Below are 26,156 nucleotides of genomic sequence, written 5' to 3' on the forward strand. Positions count from 1 at the left end.
TTTCCAGCCCAGAATTCCAGCTGCCGGCATTTTCCCTCTTCGTGCAAACCTTGTAAAATAAGAGAGAATAGGCAAAAGTATTGTGTCATAATGTGTAATAACAGACCATAATGCAATAAATATTGATATAAAAGCATGATGCAAAATGGACGTATCATGGGGCGAGCTGGAGCAGAGAGTTGCGCGGGGTAGGGCGCGCCAGCGGGCGTCGGGTGCAGGCGCGTGCGGCATGGCAGGAAGAGGCATTGCATGCGTGCATGCGAGGCAGGATGGTGTCGGGCCGCGGCCGTGCGGCGCAAGCGACGAGCGAGGATGGCCGGGATGGGGCGCAGCGGTCGTTAGGAGCGGGGTTCACAAGCGGGACAGAGGGAGCGGACGGGGAGGCCGATGTGCAGACGCGGCCGATAGCAGTGGCACAAACGAGACGTGCAGGGAGGCGCGGGCGAGCGCGCGGGACGGCGGTTGCAGCAGCGGGGAGGTGGCTGGCCAGAGCGGGGCGGGTGGACGCGACGTTGGACAAGGGGAAGGGAAGGATTACTGGGATCCTCACCGGCGTTGGTGAGCAGGGGGCGTCGAGGCTTGGGGTAACGAGTCGAGGAGGGGACGACGAGGTGCGGCGCTTGGCGATCCGGCGACGGGTGTCGGTGTCAAAACTGGAAGATCTCGGGTATGGGGTCCTGAACTGTGCGTCTAAGGATCGATGGTAACACGAGACAGGGGACACGATGTTTACCCAGGTTTGGGCCCTCTTGATGGAGGTAATACCCTACGTCCTGCTTGATTGACCTTGATGAGTATAGGGATTAAAAGAGTTGATCTACCACGAGATCGTAATGGCTAAACCCTAGATGTCTAGCCAATATGATTATGATTGTGATTGTCTCTGCGGACTAAACCCTCCGGTTTATATAGACACCGGAGGGGACTAGGGTTTGTATAGAGTCGGTTTTACAGAGAAGGGAATCTTCATATCCGCACGCTAAGCTTTCCTTCCACGCCAAGGAGAGTCCCATCCGGACACGGGGAAAGTCTTCCATCTTGTACCTCCACGGCCCATTAGTCCGGCCCATATCACATAGCCCGGACGCCCGAGGACCCCGTAATCCTGGACTCCCTTAGTAGCCCCTGAACCAGTGTTCAATGATGATGTGTCCGGCATGCAGATTGTCTTCGGCATTGCAAGGCGGGTTCCTCCTCCGAATACTTCAAACCAGTTGATCGTCAGTACTATATCCGGCTCTGTACAACAGTCATACCCCTGAATCACAAGGGCAGAGTACAAATAAGTTCTGTCTTCTGAAGATTTCACTGGTGAGAGTTACGTCCGACCATTTTATTATTTCAAACCATTTTTTGGCTTCCCGTTTCGCATTTTGAGACGCAACCACCGACGACACGTCTTGTCAAAGCAGAGATCGTGCCACCTTATTATGGGATTCTCATCAATACGGGTTTGGGAAACCCAACCGTGCCGTTTCGCACGACCCCTTGGAAATAGGCGAGCTTTAAGGCTCGTGGGGAACGCATGATACACTGCCTTTATAAGGAGATAAGATTCCCCCTTTTTACCCCACGCCTTCCCCTTTCTCAGTCCATCCGCCCTCAAGCTCCAGCGCCCAAGCTTCAATCGAGTCCGTTCCCAGAAAGTACTCCAACCATGTCTAGATCCGGAGTGCAGGGCAAGTGGATGCATGGCCTCCTCCGTCATGGGGAAAAACATCAAGGAACTCCGGGAAGCGGGGTATCTGGCCAAGGAGATCGCCAACCGGCTCCCAGCCAAAAAGCAGATCATCCCCACTCCAAAGCCCGGCGAAAGGGTAGTGTTTATCCCTCATTTTCTTTGCGGACTGGGGTTTCCCCTTCATCCTTTCGTCCGCGGCATTATGTTTTACTACGAGCTAGATTTCCATGATCTAGCCCCAAATTCTTTCCTCAACATTTCGGTGTTTATCGTCGTATGCGAGGCATTCCTCCACATTTTCCCCCACTTCGTCCTATGGCTCAAGTCTTCAATGTGAAGCCGAAAGTTGTGGATGGCCAGCACGCGGATTGCGGTGACGCTATGGTGAGCAAACTGCCCAACGTCACTTGGCCCCAGGGCACCTTCCTGGAGACCGTGAAGGGATGGCAGCAGGGGTGGTCCTATGTCACAGAGCCCCGTGACTCCACATGGGCTGCTCCTGCGGAGTTCAAGTCTGGACCCCCAATGTGGATGGCATCCTGGCTCAACAAGGGCCTGGACTGGGCGTCGTCTGACGAGGTAACGGTGCTGTAGAAGCAAATCAAGAGCATGGTATATAAAAATACCAGCCTCGCCAGCGTGATCCAGGTGATGCTCTTCCGCTGGACTCTCCCCTGTCAGGCGCGTAAAGAGCCCATGTGGAAGTTCAACCCGGCCGATCCCCGGACCCTGCAGCGGTTCTTCGGCACGAAGCACGAAGACATGTGGAAGTTGCTCTTCAAGAACCAGAAGTCACGGCCGGAGACAACCGAAGACCTTGGCTACGATGGCACCCACGCTGCGACCCTTGTAAGGTCTTTGATAACCTTACTTTGAGACTCCAAGGAGCACACTAAACTCTCCATTTACTTTTGCAGGGATGGACAAAGAAAGCAGACCGGATTCACTGTCCGGCTCGGTTGCCCGAAGACCCGGCTATTCCTCTATTGACGAGGATGCTGGTCCCGGCGCCGAAAAAGAAGCCAAGGAGAAGGGCAAGGAGGCCAAGAGCGGCCTCCGTCGTAAGGGTGCTTCGGACGTAGTGTCCGAGGACACCGGAACCCTCTCCTCCCCTGACGAAGAGGAAGAGGAGGAGGAAGAGATAAACTCCCCCCCTAAGGGGGAGAAGAAGAGGATAAGGGCAGCCGCCGCCGATCTAGAGGCGGAGGCATCCAAGAAACGGAGGACACCCCTTACGGATGACTCCAAATTGGACGTCGATGAGTGGCGCCCCAGGCCGAAGCCCCTGTCCGGATCGTAAGTACTAAAAGGTATATATATGTCCGACTTTTCTGGCTTATAGTTGTAATGCATTTAAATTGTATGCTGCAGTCCGGTTAAGGCCCTCCCCTAGCGATCCTCCTCTTCTGGGAATTCGCTGGGTCCAAACATGATGGAGAGCGAATCACATCCACCAGCTTCCTCCCCCACTGCCATGGATAACACCGAGGTGACGTCCTAAAGGACCCTTCTGGAAGAGGGAGAGGTGCCAGAGGCTGCCAAGACGGTGCCGAAGGGTGACACATCGGCTGTCGAGAACATGGGGGAACCGACCCCCATGGAGACTGGAGACGGGGGCCATGTCCAGTTTGTCCCCCATCCAAATGTCATTCCGGAAACCCACAGGTTCCGGAGACAGAGGAGCAACCCTCTTTACCAGAAGGGGACGCGCCTACAACACCGGCGTCCTCTATCAATGCAGAGGCGTCGGACACTCTGATGAGAGCGCTTCAGAGCGCCATCATTGTGGAAGAACATCGTACTCTTATGGGTACGGTGATTGAAAAGGTTTTGTCCATGAAAAGCGGATTGAACGAAGCCTACACTAGCCTTTTTAAGAGGCTTTGAGGTATGTGCTTTACAGTGTTTTTTAGCTGTATAAAAAGAATGCTTGTGCATAGATAGTAGCCCCTGAGACTCTGTTTGGTGTTCGGAAATAAAAACCAAACCGAGGATCTAATAACTCAGGAAGGAGGTTAACATACATATCTATTTGAACAAACAGGCTGCGAAACAGGCGTCAGCTGCCCATGCTGCCGAAGCATCCGAGCTAAGGCAGAAGTTAGAAGAAAAGCAAGGTATGTAATATCGAACACACGTCTGAAATGGTGTCAGCTCTTATGTGTTATCTGAATGAGTTTCATAATTATGTTTGTAGCTGACACGTCCGAGGTCGAGGCCCTCAAGAGTGCGCTGGCCGAGGCTAGGAAGGAGGCGGAGGAGGAACAAGCCTCCCGCCTTTAACATGAATCGCGAGTGGAGGAAGTCCAGCAGGAGCTCAAGGATGCCATAGGCAAATGCGAGTCCTTAGAGCACAAGAGTTTGGAGAAAAATTCCGAACTTGCCAAGGCACTCCAAAGTGCACAAGAAGCCCGGGCCGAAGCCGAAAGCGCTGCCCGGGAGATCCAAGAGGCAAGGCAAATTGCGGCGGGTAAGGCCTTTAACATGCAGAGCATATTTGTGAAGAAAAGGTATATCTTTCCAACCCGGATTTGGAGTTCTCCAGGAGTGTTTGCAGACCTGCCCAGGAGTGTTGCTCATGCCGTGGAGTTCTTCCGGGTCGAAGAGGGGAGCTCAACGGAGAAGCTGTTCTGGTCGCAGTACCTTGCGCCAGAGCATCCTGTGCCCCTTAGCGATCAGGGAGCTCAACGGAGAAGCTGAATTGGCCATGAGGGATTTGATAATCCGTCTTTGGCCCGCTGAACCCATGCCCAGTAGCTACTTCGGTCTCGTGAAGGGGCTGGTCAGCACCTGCCCTTGGCTTGATGCTGTGAAGCGGTCGGTCTTAATTGAAGGTGCGCGGATGGCCTTCGCCCATGTCAAGGTGCAGCGGGCGAAGATGGATGTCATCAATCTTGCAACCGAGGGACCACCCGCTGGCAAAGAGCACCGCATGCCAGAGTGGTACTTTGATGATGTCCTGAAAGGATCCCACATTGTAGAGGGACAATGTTCAAAGGGCATCATTTTTTAATGAATGTATCTATGTTGTCCAATCCTGTATCATGAAACAAGGCTTGTGTATGATATGTTGGTTATTTTACTTTAAAATATCTCCTCTTGTGCTGCTGCTTATGATATCTAAGAGTTGGCCAGTTTTCGGCTTCAGCCCCCATGTAGGTAGTACGGGGGTGTTCGAGAAGTTGACAAGTACGTAAGTGTTGAATCCACCGCACTTAAACATACTTGACCCAACATACTGGTCCGTGAAGGAGGTGTTAGTGCGGTGAATCAGGCAATCGGACTATACGGCTTTATCACCCTCACTTAGCCATATGAGTTTTATAACGGGAGTGCGGGCGCAGCCCCTAGTATTGTTCAATTATCTGAACTTGGGTGCTGTGAATGCCCGGCCGGGTGGAGGCCAGCCTATCGCATAATGCGGAAAAATTGCAAGAGATTTATACTTAGTCAACGAATAGCTCACCAGCTCTCGCCGCATCATGACAGTCAGTTTTCGGCTTTCTCTACTGAGGTGTTTGTCCGGGTGAACCAGAAACACAATCGCAGTAGTTCTCCCTTTACTACCTTAGCCGATTGATACGTCTCCAACGTATCTATAATTTTTTATTGTTCCATGCTATTATATTATCTGTTTTGGATGTTTAATGGGCTTTAATATGCACTTTTATATTACTTTTGGGACTAACCTATTAACTGGAGGCCAAGTGACAGTTTCAGTTTTTTTTGCCTATTTTAGTGTTTCGCAGAAAAGTAACATCAAACGGAATCCAAACAGAATGAAACCTTTGAGAGGATCTTTCTTGGAACAAACACAAACCAGGAGACTTGGAGTTTAAGTTTGGAACTCCGCGAAGCTTCCACGTGGCAGGAGGGCGCGCCCCCACCCTCGTGGGCCCCACGGAGCTCCGCCGACATACTTCTTTCGCCTATATATACTCTTATACCCTAAAAACATCAGGGGGAGCCACGAAACCACTTTTCCACCGCCACAACATTCTGTACCCATGAGATCCCATCTGGGGCCTTTTCCGGCGATCTGCCGGAGGGGGGTTCGATCACGGAGGGCTTCCACATCAACACCATAGCCTCTCCGATGATGTGTGAGTAGTTTACCACAGACCTTCGGGTCCATAGTTATTAGCTAGATGGCTTCTTCTCTCTCTTTGGTTCTCAATACAAGGTTCTCCTCGATGTTCTTGAAGATCTATTCGATGTAAAACTTTTTGTGGTGTGTTTGCCGAGATCCGATGAATTGTGGATTTATGATCAAGTTTATCTATGAACAATGAGAAAATCGCTTATTTACCATAGACAACCTCGGCTATTTCTTATTTTCCATCGAACAAACCAACTTTTCTCTTGTACCGCTTACAAGCTCGTTTCGTTGCCAATTTGCCATCGCCATTACTCTGCCGTTATACATCTATCGTTAGATAGAATAACTCCTGTCAGTTTATCTGAAAATACCAGTACTACCCTCATCTATCACCCTCTTATTTTCTTGTAAAAAGGGAAAAACATATGGTAAAAAAACCCTTTCTTTCCTCCCGCAATACTCACCCCGCACAACTCCCCCGATTCCAACCCCAGCCTGGCCGCGGCGTGGCCAAGGCGGAACCGCCGCCGCCGCCCCTCCCGCATATGTTCCCGCTGGCCGGAGGTACTCCTCTCGTGGTCGTCTCTCCATCCACCGGCCGTTCCACCCCCTTCCCTCCTGCTGCTGCTCCCGCTGGTGGTCCTCCAGCTGCTGCTTCGGCCACAGTCGGCCCTCCATCTGCTGCTCCCGCCGCCTACGGCCCTCCAGCTGTTGCTCCCTCCGCAACCGGCCCTCCAACTGCTGCTCCCTCCACCGTCAGCCCCGTAGCTAGGGATCTTTCCGCCACTGGCCCTACATCACCGGATCTCGGAGCTGCCGGCCCTACAGCTGCGGATCCAGCCGCCGGCGCCCCTACTGGTGCTTCTCCAGCCGCCGGCCCTACATATGCTGCTCCAGCCACCGCCGCCCCTGCAGTGTCTACTGCCGCCTCATCCCCAACAATCGGCGCCCCTACAGCCGATGGATCTCCTGTTCCATCTGGTGAGGATGTTGCTTCTTCAACATCTGCTCAATCCCCACGACGAATTCCTGCAGTAAGGTAGTTCATTGTCTCATGTGTTCGTGATATGTTCTCTCATGATATTTAGTTGCACATTGCACCTAATCTTTAGACAAATTGGTTCATGATTGTCATGGTTGCGTCCGCATGATGGACCATGCATCAACATGTGTGCAAGAAGTTAGGATATGTAGCAGTCGCCGTAACTTCAGCGGAGGTTTTTCCTTTAGTTGGAGCATTGATTTGCATGCTACCACTACTATGAAGGGGTTTCTAGATGCTATTTCTGCACAGTACAATTGGGTTGTGTGGTCTGATGATGAAACTATCATTGTAGAATGGTTTGATAGTGTTAGTGAGAAATACAAACCTGTTGTAAATGATGAAGAGTTGATGACAATGTTTGAGTGTTTTAAGCAAGTTAGACATGGCAAAGTAGCACTTAAAGTTTTAAATGAACATGAAAAAAGGGATGAGTTAAATGCTAATACGCCATGTACTCCTTCACATGCAACACCTTCTCTAGCACTGCCTAGTCAGCCAAGTAATGTCAGTGAAGAAACTGAAGAACCTACGGATACATATCTAGCGAATCCACACGAGGAATATGAACATGTAGGTATTGATGAGGAAGAACAGTACTCAATTGGTAGTGCTTGCTCGGATTCTGATAGTAGTGAGGATGAGGTTGATAATGTTGTAGTTGATGTGGATGGTGTTGAGGATAGCAGTGATGATGAGGAGTGGATTGCAAAAGATGCTATACCGGATGATGCTCCTCCGGATGTAGCGCATAACATGGAAGACCCAACCATGGCTATGGGCACTATATACCCGAATATTGAAGTGTTTAGATTGGCAATTGCTCAATACTCTATTAATCGTGAATTTGAGTACAAAATTGAAAAATCTGAACCTACTCGATTCAGAGCTAAATGTGCACAAAAAGGATGCAAATGGAGAATACATGTCGATACAACTGATGACGGTGTCACTATGGAGGTATGTATATGATACTTGAATATATGTTATGTTACTTGAATTGATGTCTAACTTCAAAGTGAATTAGTATTTAGTACTGATTGTTATATGATTTGTATTTGCAGGTGAAAATCCATGATGAAGAACATAATTTTCACAGCACAAGAAAAAGTGATAACCCGAAGGCTGCTTCAAAGTCTTGGATATGTTCCAAGGTAATTGATTGGGTAAAATAAGATCCTAGTGTGACATCAATGGAGCTACGAAGGAGGTTGCATGATAAGTACAAGATTTGGATCCGTTATGAAAAAGTTTACCGTGGAAGAGAGCTAGCATCGATGAGGTTGTTTGGAATTGGGATGATTCATTTGACAAGTTATATGCTTGGAAAGCTGAAGTTGAAAAAAGATCTCCTGGAAGCATAGTGGCCATTGATCCAATGGAGTAGAAAGGAAAAAAGGGTTGTGAGGATGTTTGTTGCATTCAAGCCTTTGTGTGATGGGTTTTTGGCTGGTTGCCGACCATACTTGGCAATTGATAGTACTCATTTCACTGGGAAGTACAGAGGTCAGCTAGCAACTGCTAGTGCTGTTGATGGGCACAATTGGTTGTACCTTGTTGCTTATGCAATTATTAACTCAGAAACAACAGAAAGTTGGGATTGGTTCATGGAGAAGCTTCATCAAGCTATCGGTTGTCTACCTAGACTTGCAATCTGTTTGGATGCAGGAAAAGGGATTAATAGTGCAATTGAAGAGGTGTATAAGTATGCTGAACATAGGGAATGCATGCACCTCTTGGTTGTCAACTTTAAGAAAAAATTTCATGGTGAAGTATTTGATGACCATATGTGGCCAGCAGCTTATTCATGGACCCCAGAAGCTTTCGAAGCCCACATGGCAGCCATACATGAGAAAAAACCTAAAGCAATAGAGTACTTGACAAGATACCATAGTAGGCTTTGGTCCAGGAGCAAAATTTCCACTTCCTCAAAGGTGGATTATGTGACAAACAATCTGGACGAGTGCTTCAACAACTGGATTATCAAGCACAAGGGCATGATGTTGTTTCAGTTGGTGGACAAAATTAGAAGGAAGATATTAGTGAAGATGGAGAAGAGGAGGAGGATTGCCAAAAAATTGGAAGGCCATCGTATACTACCTAGTGTCATGAAGGAGTTGAATGCAAAGAGTAGAGGGTTGGACATAGAGTATGAGAGGATTGACCACATGAAAGCAGAGGTGAGTGAGGGTGGTGAAGATGGCAAGCGACATGTTGTGGATCTGGACATGAGGATATGCACATGTAGAGATTTCCAAGTATCAGGGAAGCCTTGCAAGCATGCCATTTCCTTCATCACCGGAATTAGAGGGGTCACTATAGAACACTTTGTTGATGATTACTACAGTGTTGCCAAGTTCGCAGCAGCATATACTCCTGTAATGCCGGGGCTTACTGATGCATCTCAATGGCCAAAGAAAACCCATGAATTCTTTTTGCACCCTCCAATCCTTCAAAGTGCTCCTGGGAGGTGAAAAGTAGAGAGGCACAAGAGTGGTGCTGAGCATAGCAAGAGCAAGAGAAGAAAAGGACAACATCAGTGCCCAATTTGCAAAGACTATGGTCATAGATGGCAAGGTTGCAAAAATGCTGATCTAGATGCAAAGGAAGCATATGCTAATGTGGCAAAAGAATGAAGGCAAGAGTGTAATTTTGTTAACAATTATCATGCATATAACAATGCTAATGTTCTTTTGGTCATGTAGGAAAAAAGAAATAAATCCAAAGTTGCAGCAAGGAGTGGTGACTCTAATATTCAAGCAATCGAAGGTACCCAACCAACGTTGCCCCTTCCATGTTCAGCTACCAACCCAAGTGAAGTAGATGTGGTGAAGTCAACGTCATCTAAGACTACATCATCTAAATCTGTGAGGTAAATGACACCTTAGTTTTCAAGATTATATTGTGCTTCTCTTTTGCAATCATATCATCTACTTATACATGAATTGTTAATTTAAGTTCAAAACCGGTTCAAACCAAATTGAGAGCACCTCAATGGAAATTGCGTCAACACCAAAATGGCGCAAGGGCAAGTCGAAGGCAAAGGTGATCCTAGCTGCAGCGGACAACCCCGCAATGGCCACTCGAAGCAAGAAAAGGCAACCAAACAGCCCTGCGATGGCCACTCGTAGCAAGAAAAAACTGAAAAGTGTGAACTTATTTCTTTCTATGACATTTGTGGACTTGTTTTCTTGCACTGGACATTGGTCTCTTTTGTGCATTTCAATTTCTTGTACTGGACATTGGTCTCCTTTGTGCACTTCAGTTTCTTGTACTGGACTATGAGTACCATGTCTATTTCTCTTGTTTACTATCCTCATTATGTGTTATGATGCAAATATGTTATTGTCATGCTTATAATTCTTTGATCCTGAAATTACAAGCAAGGTGCTACCAAATTTTTTATAGAGAAATATGTTATCTTAATATATGTTATTCTCATGCAAGCTAGCTCCAGCAAGGTGCTACCTTTTATCCTTGTTATGTGTTATGATGAAAATACTATATTGTTCTCATAAATTCTTTGTTCTATAATTACAAGCAAGGTGTTGCCATATTTTTTACAGAAATATGTAATCTCAATATGTTATGATAATTTGAACAGAAGTGGTTCAGTATGGTTAAAAGGAACAATAGGTAAGGTTGCTCATTTGCCAATGAGGGCAAAATCATCATTTTTCTTACTTTAACAGAAGTGGTTAACACCAAGTAAACGGCTGATGGCAAATTAGCAACGAAACAAGCTTGTAAGCGGTACAAGATCAATGCTAGTTTGTTCAATGGCAAATGAGCAATGACCGAGCTTGTTAATGGTAAATAAGAAATTGTCTCATGAATAATATTTGGTCCTTCTCTGAATTCTTATATGCATCATTTGATATATTTGCATGTCTCTTCGAATTATCGATTTAGTTTGGCCTACTAGATTGATTTTTCTTGCAATAGGAGAAGTGCTTAGCTTTGGGTTCAATCTTGCGGTGTCCTTTCCCAGTGACAGTAGGGGCAGCAAGGCACGTATTGTATTGTTGCCATCGAGGATAAAAAGATGGGGTTTATATCATATTGCTTGAGTTTATCCCTCTACATCATGTCATCTTGCCTAAAGCATTACTCTGTTCTTATGAACTTAATACTCTACATGCATGCTGGATAGCGGTCGATGTGTGGATTAATAGTAGTAGATGCAGAATCATTTTGGTCTACTTAACACGGCCGTGATGCCTATATTTCATAATCATTGCCTAGATATTCTCATAACTATGCGCTCTTCTATCAATTGCTCGGCAGTAATTTGTTCACCCACCGTAATACTTGCTATCATGAGAGAAGCCACTAGTGAAACCTATGGTCCTCGGGTCTCTTTCTTACTATATTGCATCTCTTTTATTTACATCGCATCTCGTTTACTATTTTGCAATCTATACAACAAAAATACCAAAAATATTTACCTTACTATCTTTATCAGATCTCACTTTCGCAAGTCACCATGAAGGGATTGACAACCCCTTTATCACGTTGGTTGCGAGGTTCTTGATTGTTTGTGCAAATACTAGGTGACTTGCGTGTTGTCTCCTATTGGATTGATTCCTTGGTTCTCAAAAACTGAGGGAAATACTTACGCTACTTTGGTGCATCACCCTTTCCTCTTCAAGGGAAAACCAACGCATGCTCAAAGAGGTAGCACCGATCAGATGGAACGTAAGGTAGCAAGCACAGGAGCCGGGCAACCCAACTATTGACCAAAGACAGGATTCAGAGCCAATGCATATAATGCTATATTCAGGACACCTAATTGCACTATGAAAGTGTTCGGCCAAAAATTGTTTCCATAGTAGTTTGATTGATACGTCAAAACATATTGATACAAATAGTGCAATAAGCAACAATGCTATTGTACATGCCGAACACAAGGGGAAGCCGTGCATGCGTCCTGAAAGCGGACGAGGTGATATTTAAGGATCCTTTAGGTACTCTGGCACGTGTCTATGCTTCTTTTCTCCTTGGTATATTGTCCTTCGAGAGGATCATTGACCGGTGTAATAGGCCACGAAAAGGGGCCTTGGTACCGTCAAAAGGATGGTGTGGGTTGTAAGGAACCTGGAAAAGTAAAAAAAAAGGACATCTGAGTGTTATGATATGATCTAGCCGCATTGTAGACATTGTCCTCATTATGCCTCCATCCTTTCCCATGGTATTTTTAGTGCGTAATTATGTATGCGTGGTACGTATGCCACAATTTGGTAGGGGCTGAGATGGAGGCCGAATTGCTAATCGAGCTCCTGACGAGTTGGACTGTCGTACAGTGGGGTAGTCCAGACTCGTTTGACAGTGTCCGAGGACTTGGCCGCCGACGTAATAGTTGGCTTGATGAGGCCACCCTGTATTTCCACTGCCAGGGCCACGGTGTGCTCGTCAGTGCGGAGGGAGCGTTCCAGGTTTCCATTCACCATTATAACACTGCGTGGTCCAGGCATCTTGAGTTTGAGATAGGCGTATGATGACCCACAAGTATAGGGGATCTATCGTAGTCCTTTCGATAAGTAAGAGTGTCGAACCCAACGAGGAGCAGAAGGAAACGATAAGCGGTTTTCAGCAAGGTATTCTCTGCAAGTACTGAAATAAGTGGTAACATATAGTTTTGTGATAGGATAGTTTGTAACGAGCAACAAGTAACAAAAGTAAATAAAGTGCAGCAAGGTGGCCCAATCCTTTTTGTAGCAAAGGACAAGCCTGGAAAAACTCTTATATAAAGAAAAGCGCTCCCGATGACACATGGGAATATCGTCAAGCTAGTTTTCATCACGTTCACATGATTCACGTTCGGTACTTTGATAATTTGGTATGTGGGTGGACCAATGGTTGGGTACTGCCATTACTTGGACAAGCATCCCACTTATGATTAACCTCTATTGCAAGCATCCGCAACTACAACAAAAGTATTAAGGTAAACCTAACCATAGCATGAAACATATGGATCCAAATCAGCCCCTTACGAAGCAACGCATAAACTAGGGTTTAAGCTTCTGTCACTCTAGCAACCCATCATCTACTTATTACTTCCCAATGACTTCCTCTAGGCCCAAATAATGGTGAAGTGTTATGTAGTCGACGTTCACATAACACCACTAGAGGCTAGACAACATACATCTTATCAACATATCAAACGAATACCAAATTCACATGACTACTCATAGCAAGACTTCTCCCTTGTCCTCAGGAACGAACGTAATTACTCACAAAGCATATTCATGTTCATAATCAGAGGGGTAATAATATGCATATAGGATCTAAACATATGATCTTCCACCAAATAAACCAATTAGCATCAACAACAAGGAGTAATCAACACTACTAGCAACCTACTAGCACCAATCCTGGACCTTGAGACAAGAATTGGATACAAGAGATGAAGTAGGGTTTGGAGATGAGATGGTGCTGGTGAAGATGTTGATGGAGATTGCCCTCTCCCAATGAGAGGAGCGTTGGTGATGATTTCCCCCTTCGGGAGGGAAGTATCCCCGGCAGAACAGCTCTACCGGAGGTCTAGATTGGATCCGCCAAGGTTCAACCTCGTGGCGGCGGAGTCTCATCCCGAAAAGTTCCTTCTTATTTTTTTCTCATCGAAAGACCTCTTATAGGAGAAGATGGGCGTCGGAGAGCCACCAGGGGGCCCATGAGGTAGGGGGGCGCGCCCTAGGGGGGGGCTCACCCTCGTGAGAAGGGTGTGGGCCCCCTGGCCTTCATATTTGGTGAGGATTTTTTTATTTCTTTTAAGATGTCCCGTGAAGTTTCAGGACTTTTGGAGCTGCGCAGAATAGGTCTCTAATATTTGCTACTTTTCCAGCCCAGAATTCCAGCTGCCGGCATTCTCCCTCCTTATGTAAACCTTGTAAAATAAGAGAGAATAGCCATAAGTATTGTGAAATAAAGTGAAATAATAGTCCATAATGCGGTAAATATCGATATAAAAGCATGATGCAAAATGGACGTATCAACTCCCCCAAGCTTAGACCTCGCTTGTCCTCAAGCGAAAAGCCGATAACAATAAATATGTCCTCATTTTTAGAGGTAGAGGCATCGATAAAAATAAAATACGGACATGAAGGCATCATGATTATTCTCATAACATCAACATATATAGATTTTGTCATATGATTACTTATGTTCAAGTGATGATCTATTCACAATGCAAAACTATAAATCATAAACCTTATTGGGCTCCGACAAACTATAATCTCAGTCATTGAAGCAATTGCAATTTATCATAACATCGGAAAGAGTCTATGTCAGAGCTAAAAAGCAAGTCCACATACTCAACTATCATTTAGTCCCCCATAATTGCTAACACTCACGCAATACTTGTGGTTACGGAGTTTTAATCGGACATAGAGAAAGATAGGGGCTTATAGTTTTGCCCCACAACCTTTTACCTCAAGGGTAATGTCAACAATAATGGTTCATGCTCCCCTACATCCAATTAGATATATATATATATCATGTTGTTTCCAACATGCTGAGCTTGCCAAAGGATAAAATGAAAAAGAAGAGGTGAAGATCACCATGACTCTTGCATAAGGTAGAAGATAATAATAAAGGATAGGCCCTTCGCAGAGGGAAGCAGAGGTTACCATGCGCTTTTATGGTTGGATGCATAAAATCTCAATGTGAAAGAACGTCACTTTATATTGCCACTTGTGATATGAACCTTTATTATGCAGTCCGTCACTTTTATTACTTCCACATCGCAAGATCGTATAAAGCTTATTTCTCCCACATCAATCAATCATACATATTTAGAGCAATTTTTATTGCTTTGCACCGATGACAACTTACTTGAAGGATCTTACTCAATCCATAGGTAGATATGGTGGACTCTCATGGCAAAACTAGTTTAAGGGTATTTGGAAGCACAAGTAGTATTTCTACTTGGTGCTGAGAATTTGGTTAGCATGAGGGGGAAAGGCAAACTCAACAAGTTAGAGGATCCATGACAACATACTTTATCTCAGATATAAGAAAGACATAACTCGTTACGTTGTCTTCCTTGTCCAACATCAACTCTTTAGCATGTCATATTTTAATGAGTGCTCCCAATCATTAAAGATGTCAATGATAATATATCTATATGTGAAAACCTCTCTTTCCTTATTACTTCCTATTAATTGCAACAATGACCAAAGCTATGTCTGCCAACTCCCAACAACTTTTAATCATCATACTCTTTCTATGTGAAGTCATTACTCTCAATAAGATCAATATGAACTCTTTGTTTCTTTTTATTATTTTTCTCTTTCTTTTTTTACCCAAGATCATGGCAAAATAATCAAGCCCTTGACTCAACACTAATCTTTATTATATATAGCTCACGGACTCGATTACAAAGAGAGATCAAAAAGCAAAACTCAAAACTAGATCATGCCATAAACTTTATTCTACTAGATCAAGATACTACTAATAGGATCGAACTAAGAAAAACGATAAAGATAGGAGTTGTGATTGTGATACGATACCGGGGCACCTCCCCCAAGCTTGGCAGTTTCCAAGGGGAGTGCCCATACCCATGTGATTATATCTCCTTGGTTTGTGAAGAAGGTGGAGGTGACGGATAATCGCACATCGAGCGTAAGAGGTCCTCCAGCTTGCGAATAATGCCCTTGAGTGCGACAAGATGCTCCTTCAACAAAATATTTTCTTGTGTGAGATACTTGTTTTGTATACGAGCTAACTCAATCATCTTGAAAGCTTCGATCTCAGTTGGGGTAAGAAGGTTATGACCAAGTTGAAGGATGTCTTTTGCCGCCGGAGCTTGATCCTCTATGGCCTTCTTGATCCTTTCATCCTTTTTGACCCTCGTGGGTTCTTCCCTCTTCGGATCTATCTTCATTAGCCAAGCATCGTTGTCACCATTGTTGGAGGAGGGAGACGACATGATGCCTAGCCTGGAAAATCCTGATAGAAAACAGCTCGAAACAAGAACAGAGGATGTTTGCGTGATACGGGAGTCAAAACCTTCGGGAGAATATATAATGAATTTTTACCGACCAAAATATGTAACGTGCAAGAAAACGGAGTCCAGAAGGCCCACGAGGTGCTCACGAGGTAGGGGGCGCGCCCAGGGGGTAGGGTGCGCCCACCACCCTCGTGGGGCCCTCGTGTCCTTCCCGGACTGCTACTTATTTTTCTATTTTTCTAAATATTCCAAAATGGACAGATATTGCCTTAAAAATTGTTTTGGAGTCGGTTTACTTACCGTACCACATACCTATTCCTTTTCGGAGTCTGAAACGTTCCGGAAAGTGTCCCTTATGTATTCCTCCGGGGTTACGGTTTCAATAATATTGGTTTCAAAATTTATGGGATTACCTGAGATATAATGTTTAATTCTTTGACCATTTACCACCTTCGGATTTGTGCCCTCGAAGTTGTTTATTTTTATGGCACCGGAACGATAGACCTCTTTATTAACATAGGTGCCTTCCCACTTAGAGAGAGGTTTTCCTGCAAAAAATCTTAAACAAGAGTTGTATAACAATACATAATCACCTACATTAAACTCACGCTTTTGTATCCTTTTGTCATGCCATCTTTTAACTTTTTCTTTAAACAACTTGGCATTTTCGTAAGCTTGGGTTCTCCATTCATCAAGTGAGCTAATATCAAATAACCTCTTCTCACCGGCAAGTTTAAAATCATAGTTGAGCTCTTTAATAGCCCAATATGCCTTATGTTCTAGTTCGAGAGGTAAGTGACATGCTTTTCCATAAACCATTTTATACGGAGATATACCCATTGGGTTTTTATATGCAGTTCTATAAGCCCATAATGCATCATCAAGTTTCTTGGACCAATTCTTCCTAGACCTATTAACAGTCTTTTGCAAAATTAATTTGAGCTCTCTATTGCTCAACTCTACTTGACCACTAGACTGAGGGTGATAAGGAGATGCAATTCTATGATTAACATCATACTTAGCAAGCATTTTACGGAAAGCACCATGAATAAAGTGTGAACCACCATCAGTCATTAAATATGTAGGGACTCCAAACCTCGGAAAAATAACTTCTTTAAGCATTTTAATAGAAGTGTTATGATCAGCACTACTAGTTGGAATAGCTTCTACCCACTTAGTAACGTAATCAACATCAACTAAAATATGTGTGTATCCATTAGAGGTAGGAAAATGTCCCATATAATCAAAGCCCCAAACATCAAATGGTTCAATAACAAGTTAATAATTCATAGGCATTTCTTGCCGTCTACTAATATTACCAATTCTTTGACATTCATCACAAGACAAGACAAACTTACGGGCATCCTTGAAGAGAGTGGGCCAATAAAAACCGGATTGCAATACCTTATGTGCAGTTCTATCTCCAGTGTGGTGTCCTCCATAAGTCTTGGAATGACACTTGCGTAGGATCTGTTCCTGTTCATGCTCAGGTACACAATGTCTAATAACACCATCTACTCCTTTATAAAGATGTGGGTCATCCCAAAAGTAATGTCTTAAATCATAGAAAAACTTTTCCTTTTGCTGGTATGCGAAGCTAGGTGGTATAAATTTAGCAACAATATAATTAGCATAATCAGCATACCATGGAATACTACGAGAAGTACTTATAACATTTAATTGTTCATCAGGAAAGTCATCATTAATAGGTAGTGGGTCATCAAGAACATTCTCTAACCTAGACAAGTTGTCTTCAACGGGGTTCTCAGCTCCCTTTCTATCAACAATATTCAAATCAAATTCTTGTAGCAATAGAACCATCTAATAAGTCTAGGTTTAGCATCTTTCTTTTCCATAAGATATTTAATAGCAACATGATCAGGGTGAATAGTTACTTTAGAATCAACAATATAAGATCTGAACTTATCACAAGCAAATACAACTGCTAAAAGCTCTTTTTCAGTCGTAGCATAATTTATTTGAGCATTGTCTAGAGTCTTACTAGCATAATGAATAACATTTAATTTCTTATCAACTCTTTGACCTAGAACAACACCTACAGCATAATCACTAGCATCACACATAATTTCAAAGGGTAAATTCCAATCAGGTGGCTGAACAACAGGTGTAGAGACTAATGCTTTCTTAAGTATTTCAAATGCTTCTACAGAATCATCATCAAAGACAAATGGTATATCCTTTTGCAATAAATTAGTCAGAGGCCGAGAGATTTTTGAGAAGTCCTAAATGAACCTCCTGTAAAATCCGGCGTGACCAAGGAAACTTCTTATACCTTTGATGTCCTTGGGACATGGCATCTTTTCAATAGCATCGACCTTGGCTTTATCAACTTCAATACCTCTTTCAGAAACTTTATGCCCCAAGACAATACCTTCATTAACCATAAAGTGGCACTTTTCCCAGTTCAAGACAAGATTAGTTTCTTCACATCTCTGCAAAACTCGATCAAGATTGCTCAAGCAATCATCAAAAGATGAACCATAGACGGAAAAATCGTCCATGAAAACCTCACAAATCTTTTCACAAAAGTTAGAGAATATAGCCATCATGCATCTTTGAAAGGTAACACGTGCATTACATAAACCAAAAGGCATACGTCTATAAGCAAAAGTACCAAACGGGCATGTAAAAGTAGTCTTTCATTGATCTCTAGCCGACACATGTATTTGAGAGAAACCAGAATAACCATTTAGAAAGCAATAGTGTGTATGTTTGCATAATCTTTCTAGCATTTGATCAATAAAAGGTAAGGGGTAATGATCTTTCTTAGTAGCTTTATTTAATTTGCGGAAATCAATTACCATCCTATAACCTGTGATAATTCTTTGTGGAATCAATTCATCTTTATCATTAGGAACAACAGTAATACCTCCCTTCTTAGGGACACAATGGACAAGACTTACCCACTCACTATCAGCAACGAGATAGATTATACCTGCCTCCAGAAGCTAGGTATTTCTTTTCTTACCACTTCTTTCATTTTAGGATTCAGATGTCGTTGAGGATCACGAACTGGTTTGGCATCTGCTTCCAAATTTATTTTATGTTGACATAGAGTGGTACTAATGCCCTTAAGATCATCAAGAGTATATCCAATAGAAGCACGATGCTTCTTCAGAGTTTTCAATAATCTTTCTTCTTCATGCTCTGAAAGGTTAGCACTAATAATAATAGGATATATCTTCTTTTCATCAAGATAAGCATATTTAAGATTATCAGGCAAAGGTTTAAGCTTAAACACGGGATCACTCTTGGGTGGAGGAGGATCCCCTAAAATTTCAACAGGCAAATTGTGTTGCACAATAGGTTCCTGTTTAAAGAATACTTCATCTATTTCCCTTCTTTCATTCATAAACATATAATTTTCATGGTCTAGCAAATAGTGTTCTAAAGGATCACTAGGAGGTACACCAATAGAAGCAAGACCAATAATTTCATCCTTACTAGGTAACTCTTCCTCACGATGTTGTTTACTAAATTTAGATAAATTAAACTCATGAACCATATCATCCAAGCCAACAATAACAACATTCTTTGTGCAATCTATGGTAGCATTGACAGTATTTAAGAAGGGTCTACCAAATATAATGGGACAGAAGCTATCTTGCGGAGCAGTAAGAACAAAAAAATCAGCAGGATATTTAGTTTTCCCACACAAGACTTCAACATCTCTAACAATTCCAATTGGTGAAATAGTATCTCTATTGGCAAGTTTAATTGTACATCAATACCTGCTAACTCAGCAGGTGCAATTTCATTCTTAATTTCTTCATATAAGTCAATAGGTATTACACTAGCACTAGCACCCATATCACATATGCCATGATAACAATGATCTCCTATTTTAACAGAAATAGCACGCACGCCTACCACAGGTCTATGTTTATCTTTATCACAAGGTTTAGCAATTCTAGCAGTTTCACCTTCGAACTGAATAACACCCATCAATATTATCAGACAAGAGATCTTTAGCAATACCAATATTAGGTTCTACTTTAACTTGCTCAGGAGGTGTATAAGTTCTAATATTGCTTTTACGAACAACAGTTGAAGCTTTAGCATAATCCTTTATTCTATCAGGGAAATGTGGTTTCTCGACATAAGAAGTAGGAACAATAGGATCATTATAAGTGACAGTCTTTTCTTCAACTTTAATAGGTGCAGCTACTTTTACTTCTATGGGAGGATGATATTTAAACCACTTCTCCTTAGGGAGATCAACATAAGTAGCAAAAGATTCACAGAAAGAATCTACTATCTCAGAGTCAAGTCCATATTTAGTGCTAAACTTACGGAAAATATCGGTATTCATAAAAGATTTAACACAATCAAACTTAGGTGTCATACCTGACTCCTTACCTTCGTCGAGGTCCCAATCTTCAGAGTTGCATTTAATTCTATCCAATAAATTCCATCTGAATTCAATAGTCTTCATCATAAAAGAGCCAGCACAAGAAGTATCGAGCATGGTGCGATTGTTTTCAGAAAGCCGAGCATAAAAACTTTGCATAATTATTTCTCTCGGGAGCTCATGATTGAGGCATGAATATAACATTGATTTAAGCCTCGCCCAAGCTTGAGCGATGCTTTCTCCTTCATGAGGCCAGAAATTATATATATAATTGCGATCACGATGAACAAGATGCATAGGGTAATACTTTTGATGAAATTCCAGCTTCAATCTTTTATAGTCCCATGATCTCATATCATCACATAGCCTATACCATATCAATGCGCCTCCCTTCAAAGATAAAGGGAAGACCTTCTTCTTAGCAACATCATCGGGTATACCTGCAAGCTTAAATAATCCACAAACTTCATCCACATATATTAAGTGCTCATCAGGATGCTTTGTTCCATCTCCTATAAAAGGGTTAGCTAGCAGTTTTTCCATCATACCTGAAGGAAATTCAAAAGGAGTTTCATTTTCAATAGGTTCAGTAGGTTGAGGAGCAACTCTTTGCTCTACTGGACGGGGTGAAGATACCCCGATGTAGCGAGCAGACCTCATACGGTCTAATCTCTGTGCTCAGGTGTCATCCCTGGATCAGTAATGCTGACACCACACAGTACTTGAAGGATTTATAACAGAGTAGCAATCACAAACTTATTACATCGAGTGTCTCAAAAGAGAACTTATTACAATAAATATGGCTTAAGGCCATCTAATAACGATAACAGCGGAAGGCTTGGAAGATAAGTGAGTCCATCAACTCCAACGGCATCACTGAGTATAGAACCACGACCTAAAAACACCTGAATCGGCGTCTAAAAAGCCTGCAACATTAACGTTGCAGCCCGAAACGGGTCAGCACATGGAATATGCTGGCAAAATAACACATAGAGAGTAATGGAATGAAATAGGCTATTCTATATGCATATTTGGCTGGTGGAAAGCTCTATGGTTATGGTTTTGCGTAAAGCCAATTTTTCCCTACTGCAAAGGAATAAATTTTATTTAACTATCATGGTAGTTGTTAAACATTGAGAATGGTTGACAGCATTCTCAATCCCAATTAAGCATCATCATTAAACAAAACCCAACAAAATTTATTTTTAGAGTAACATGATGAGATTCACATGACAATCTAGGTACTAGATACTCAAGATGTCCATAACCGGGAACACGGCTAATCATAATTAGTTTATACACTCTGCAGAGGTTTGCGCACTTTTCCTCACAAGACTCGATCTCCTCCGTTTGGTTTCTCGCACTACAAGGTGTTTGAGAAGACGGATGATCGAGACATAGTCTTCCAGAAGTGCTAGCACCTTACGATCGGGTAGACCGTTACACCTACTTTCCCCTACATCTACTAGTCTACCACTGTAAGAGTTCGCACAACTTAGTCAACTATGCTAGAGCCCATAATAGCTTGTGGCTGCACATGGAAGGTTCTAGCATGAATAATCTCATGATCCCTTTGAGCCTGGGTGGCGGTCCAAAAGAAAAACAGGCAATCGCTGGAATACCCAGGTGCCTCAATCCACCCAGATGTGTGTTTAACTTGCCACCTTAAATAAACCACTAATTAACAATCTCACATATGTCATGGATTCACTCACCCAATCCACGTCTACTAGCATAGCATGGCATAATAAGCACGTAGAAATAACTCCCAAAGGTTTGATAATAACAGGTAATAGGTACTACCTCAACTACATCCCAAACCCACAATTTAATTAGATCCTAATCATGTAATGTGTGAGGATTGATCTAATGCAATAAAACTGGGTAGAGGGAAAACATGATCCAATGTTACTTGCCTTGCTGATGATCCGGGAAACCTAGCGATTCGAAGTAGCAAGCGGCGCACTCCGGGTACTCTATCACAAACAAACAAGCATACAATAAGTACTCAACTAATGCACAGGTAAAACTCAAATAAGAGATATAACCAGAAAGTTCAACTTAAGAACTCTGGTTGGCAAAAAGAATCAAATCGAACGAAGCAACGAAAGACAAACGGCAAAAGAAACAGGCTTCGTTTACTATTCTGGATCTAAGGCAATTTTTACAATGGCAAAAACTTGTTTGAGTTGGTTAAACGGAAAGAGGGTTTCGTGACGAAACTCCAGGCGCTTGAATCGCCTGATTCCGATAAACGAGCGAAAAGTTAGACTAAAATGAAAATCGGATCAGAAATCGCGATCAGAAAAACCGCGGATTTAATCCAAGAAAAAGAAAAACGACGAACGTTCGTTAAAATGAACGAATGGACGAACGCTCGCTAATTAAATAAACCGGAAAAACCAATCTATTTAAAAAACCGAAACTAAAAAAACGAACAAAACCGTCGGAAAACCGAACGGTTTTTCGAGAAAAAACCGGCGGCGGCGGATCCGGCGGGCAGCGATGTCGGCGGCGGCGCCCCGGCGGGCGGCGGCGGCTCGGGCGGTGCGGCGGCGCGACAGCGGCGGCGGCGCGGCGCGGCGGCGGCGCGGCGCGGCGGCGGCGCGGCGCGGCGGCGGCGGCGGTCGGCTAGGGTTACGGTTTTCGGGCGGGGGCGCGGCCGGGCTTTGGCGGGGGCCTCAGGGCGCTATAAAAAGGCCCGGCCAGGAGGAGTCCTGGCCGGTTACGGCCCAAGGTCGGTTCGTAATTTTTTTTAATAATTACGCTCGGGAAAAAAACAAAAGGAATACTAAACGGACTCGAAAAATCCCGAAATAAATTTTCCCCGGCTTCTAAAATCAAGCTGCATAGGGTGAACATTTATTTGGGGCCTAAATGCAATTTTGAAAAACGCGCATTTTTCCTAAATTCAAATAAAATAGCAAATAAAACCAAATAAAATCTTATTTGATTTTTTATTAAATCCCCAATATTTCTTTATGTTGGGTAAGTCATTTTATTCCCTCTCTCATAATTTTTATAATAGAAATAATTGAAGATAAAATAAATAAAATCAAATATCCTATTTTCAAAATTTGAGACAACTCAAATATGAAAATAACGAAATCCCCAACTCTCTCCGAGGGTCCTTGAGTTGCGTGAAATTTCTAGGATCAACCAAAATGGAATAAATATGATATGCAATGATGATCTAGTGTATAACATTCCAAATTGAAAATTTGGGATGTTACAAACCTACCCCCCTTAAGATGAATCTTGCCCTCGAGATTCGGGTTGGCTAGAGAATAGGTGAGGGTGGTCCTTCAGCAAATCTTCCTCTCGCTCCCAGGTGGCTTCATCCTCCGTGTGGTGACTCCACTGAACCTTGCAAAACTTGATAACCTTACTGCGGGTGACTCGACGGGCATACTCTAGAATCTTAACTAGTTTCTTCTCATAGGTCAAATCACTGTCCAACTGAATAGCTTCCAGCGGTACCGTATCTCTCAGCGGTATGTCAGCCATATCTGCGTGGCACTTCTTCAACTGGGATACGTGGAACACGTCGTGAAGTCCTGACAATCCTTCGAGCAATTCCAACTTATAGGCTACTTCTCCCATACGCTCCAAAACTTTGTATGGGCCTACAAAACGTGGCGCTAACTTTCCCTTAACTCCAAAGCGCTTAACTCCTCGAAGTGGTGATACTCGAAGATAAACTCAGTCTCCGACTTCATAAACTGTCTCCTTGCGTTTAGAATCTGCATAACTCTTCTGCCTGGATTGAGCTACCTTGAGCATATCGCGAATCAATTTCACCTTCTGTTCAGACTCCTTTATCAGATCCGGTCCAAACAACTGGCGATCTCCAACTTCATCCCAAGACAATGGGGTCCTGCACCTTCTTCCGTATGAGGCTTCGAAAGGGGCCATCTTCAAACTGGATTGATAGCTGTTGTTGTAAGAGAACTCTGCATATGGCAAATTCTCGTCCCAGCTAGATCCATAATCTAGCGCACAAGCTCTTAGCATATCCTCCAAAATCTGATTGACTCTCTCAGTCTATCCATCTGTCTGCGGGTGGAAAGCTGTGCTAAACTCCAGTCTGGTTCCCAAAGTTTCATGCAACTGATTCCAGTACTTTGAGGTAAATTGGGTTCCTCTATCTAATACTATGCTCCTTGGAACTCCATGCAGACAAACGATTCTAGTCATGTATATCTTTGCCAACTTTGCACTGGTATAGGTAGTCTTCACTGGAATGAAATGAGCTACCTTTGTCAAACGATCGACTACAACCCATATCGAGTCATAGCCTGAATGTGTTCTGGGCAATCCTGTAATAAAATCCATGCCTAGCTTATCCCACTTCCATTCGAGTATCGGCAATGGATGTAGCAATCCGGCTGGCTTCTGATGCTCTGCCTTTACTCTCTGATATACATCACAAACTGCTACATATTCTGCAGTGTCCTTCTTTATTCCGGTCCACCAGAAAATATCCTTCAAATCCAAATACATCTTGGTATTTCCTGGGTGAATCGAATACGGTGAATCATGGGCCTCTTGTAAAATTAACTTCCTGATCTCCGAATCATTTGGTACATAGACACAGTCGTCAAACCATAAGGTATCATGCTCATCCTCACGAAATCCCTTAGCTTTTTCTTTGATCATTTTCTCCTTAATAGAAGCAATCTCCTTGTCAGTCTTTTGGGCTTCTCCGATCTTATCCATCAAAGTAGACTGAATCTCCAATGCTGCTACATAGCCTCTTGGAACTATTTCCAAACATAGCTCTCGAAGATTTTCGGCTAACTCCCTTGGTAAATCTCCCGTCATTAGGGTGTTGACATGGCTCTTACGGCTCAACGCGTCAGCTACTACGTTAGCCTTTCCGAGGTGATAATGCAATTTCATATCATAATCCTTGATGAGCTCCAACCATCTCCTTTGTCTGAGGTTCAACTCCTTTTGTGTGAAAATATACTTCAAACTATTGTGATCCGTGTACACCTCGAAATGGTTTCCAATCAGAAATGTCTCCAAGTCTTCAATGCATGCACTACGGCTGCTAACTCCAAAACATGCGTAGCATAATTCAACTCATGAGGCTTAAGCTATCGTGAGGCATATGAAACAACTCTTCCTTCCTGCATAAGAACTGCTCCAAGTCCTCGACGTGAAGCGTCACAATACACCTCATAATCCTTGGTCTGATCCGGTAAAATCAACACTGGTGAGGTAACCAAATGTTTCTTCAACTCCTGGAAACTAGCCTCACATTCCTCAGTCCATATGAACTTGGTATCCTTCTTCAACAACTCTGTCATAGGCTTCGCAATCTTTGAGAAATTCCCAATAAACCTCCGGTAGTATCATGCGAGTCCAAGAAAACTCCGGATCTCTCCAACTGTGGTTGGCACTTCCCACTTGGTCACGGTATCAACCTTGGTGGGATCTACTGCTATACCTTCTCCGGATATAACGTGTCCGAGAAATCCAACTTCCTTCAACCAAAACTCACATTTGCTAAACTTGGCATATAATTGATGTTCTCTGAGCTTTTCAAGAACCAAACGCAAATGCTCCTTATGCTCCTCCTCATTCTTCAAGTAAACCAGGATATCATCAATGAACACTACGACGAACTTATCCAAGAACTCCATAAACACTTTGTTCATCATGTTCATAAAATATGCAGGTGCGTTGGTCAGACCAAATGACATAACGGTATACTTGTACAGCCCATACCTGGTGGTAAAACCCGTCTTAGGTATATCCTGTTCTCGAATCTTCACTGGTGGTATCCTGATCGCAGATCGATCTTCAAAAATACATTCGCTCCTTGCAATCGATCAAACAGATCATTGATCATCGGTAGTGGGTACTTGTTCTTGATGGTTACTTCATTCAAACCTCGATAATCAACAACCATCCTTAACAATCCATCCTTCTTCTCCATTAGAAGTACTGGCGATCCCCAAGGCGATGAACTTGGGCGAATATATCCTTTATCCAGTAACTCCT

The 26,156-nt window shown here is 43.4% G+C and overlaps 1 pseudogene across 1 annotated transcript; it reads left to right on the forward strand.

The window, feature by feature from the left end:
• The first annotated feature begins 6,224 nt into the window (after nt 1–6,224).
• LOC125509951 (uncharacterized) lies at nt 6,225–10,141 on the forward strand (annotated as a pseudogene). The gene is made up of 5 exons (XR_007284359.2): nt 6,225–6,819; nt 7,710–7,782; nt 7,887–9,460; nt 9,528–9,694; nt 9,781–10,141. The product of XR_007284359.2 is annotated as an uncharacterized LOC125509951 (transcript).
• The last annotated feature ends 16,015 nt before the right edge of the window (nt 10,142–26,156 follow it).

The sequence above is a fragment of the Triticum urartu genome, chromosome 5A (genome assembly GCF_056163025.1).
Source record: "Triticum urartu cultivar PI428250 chromosome 5A, HENAU_Tu73, whole genome shotgun sequence".
Taxonomy (NCBI): domain Eukaryota; kingdom Viridiplantae; phylum Streptophyta; class Magnoliopsida; order Poales; family Poaceae; genus Triticum; species Triticum urartu.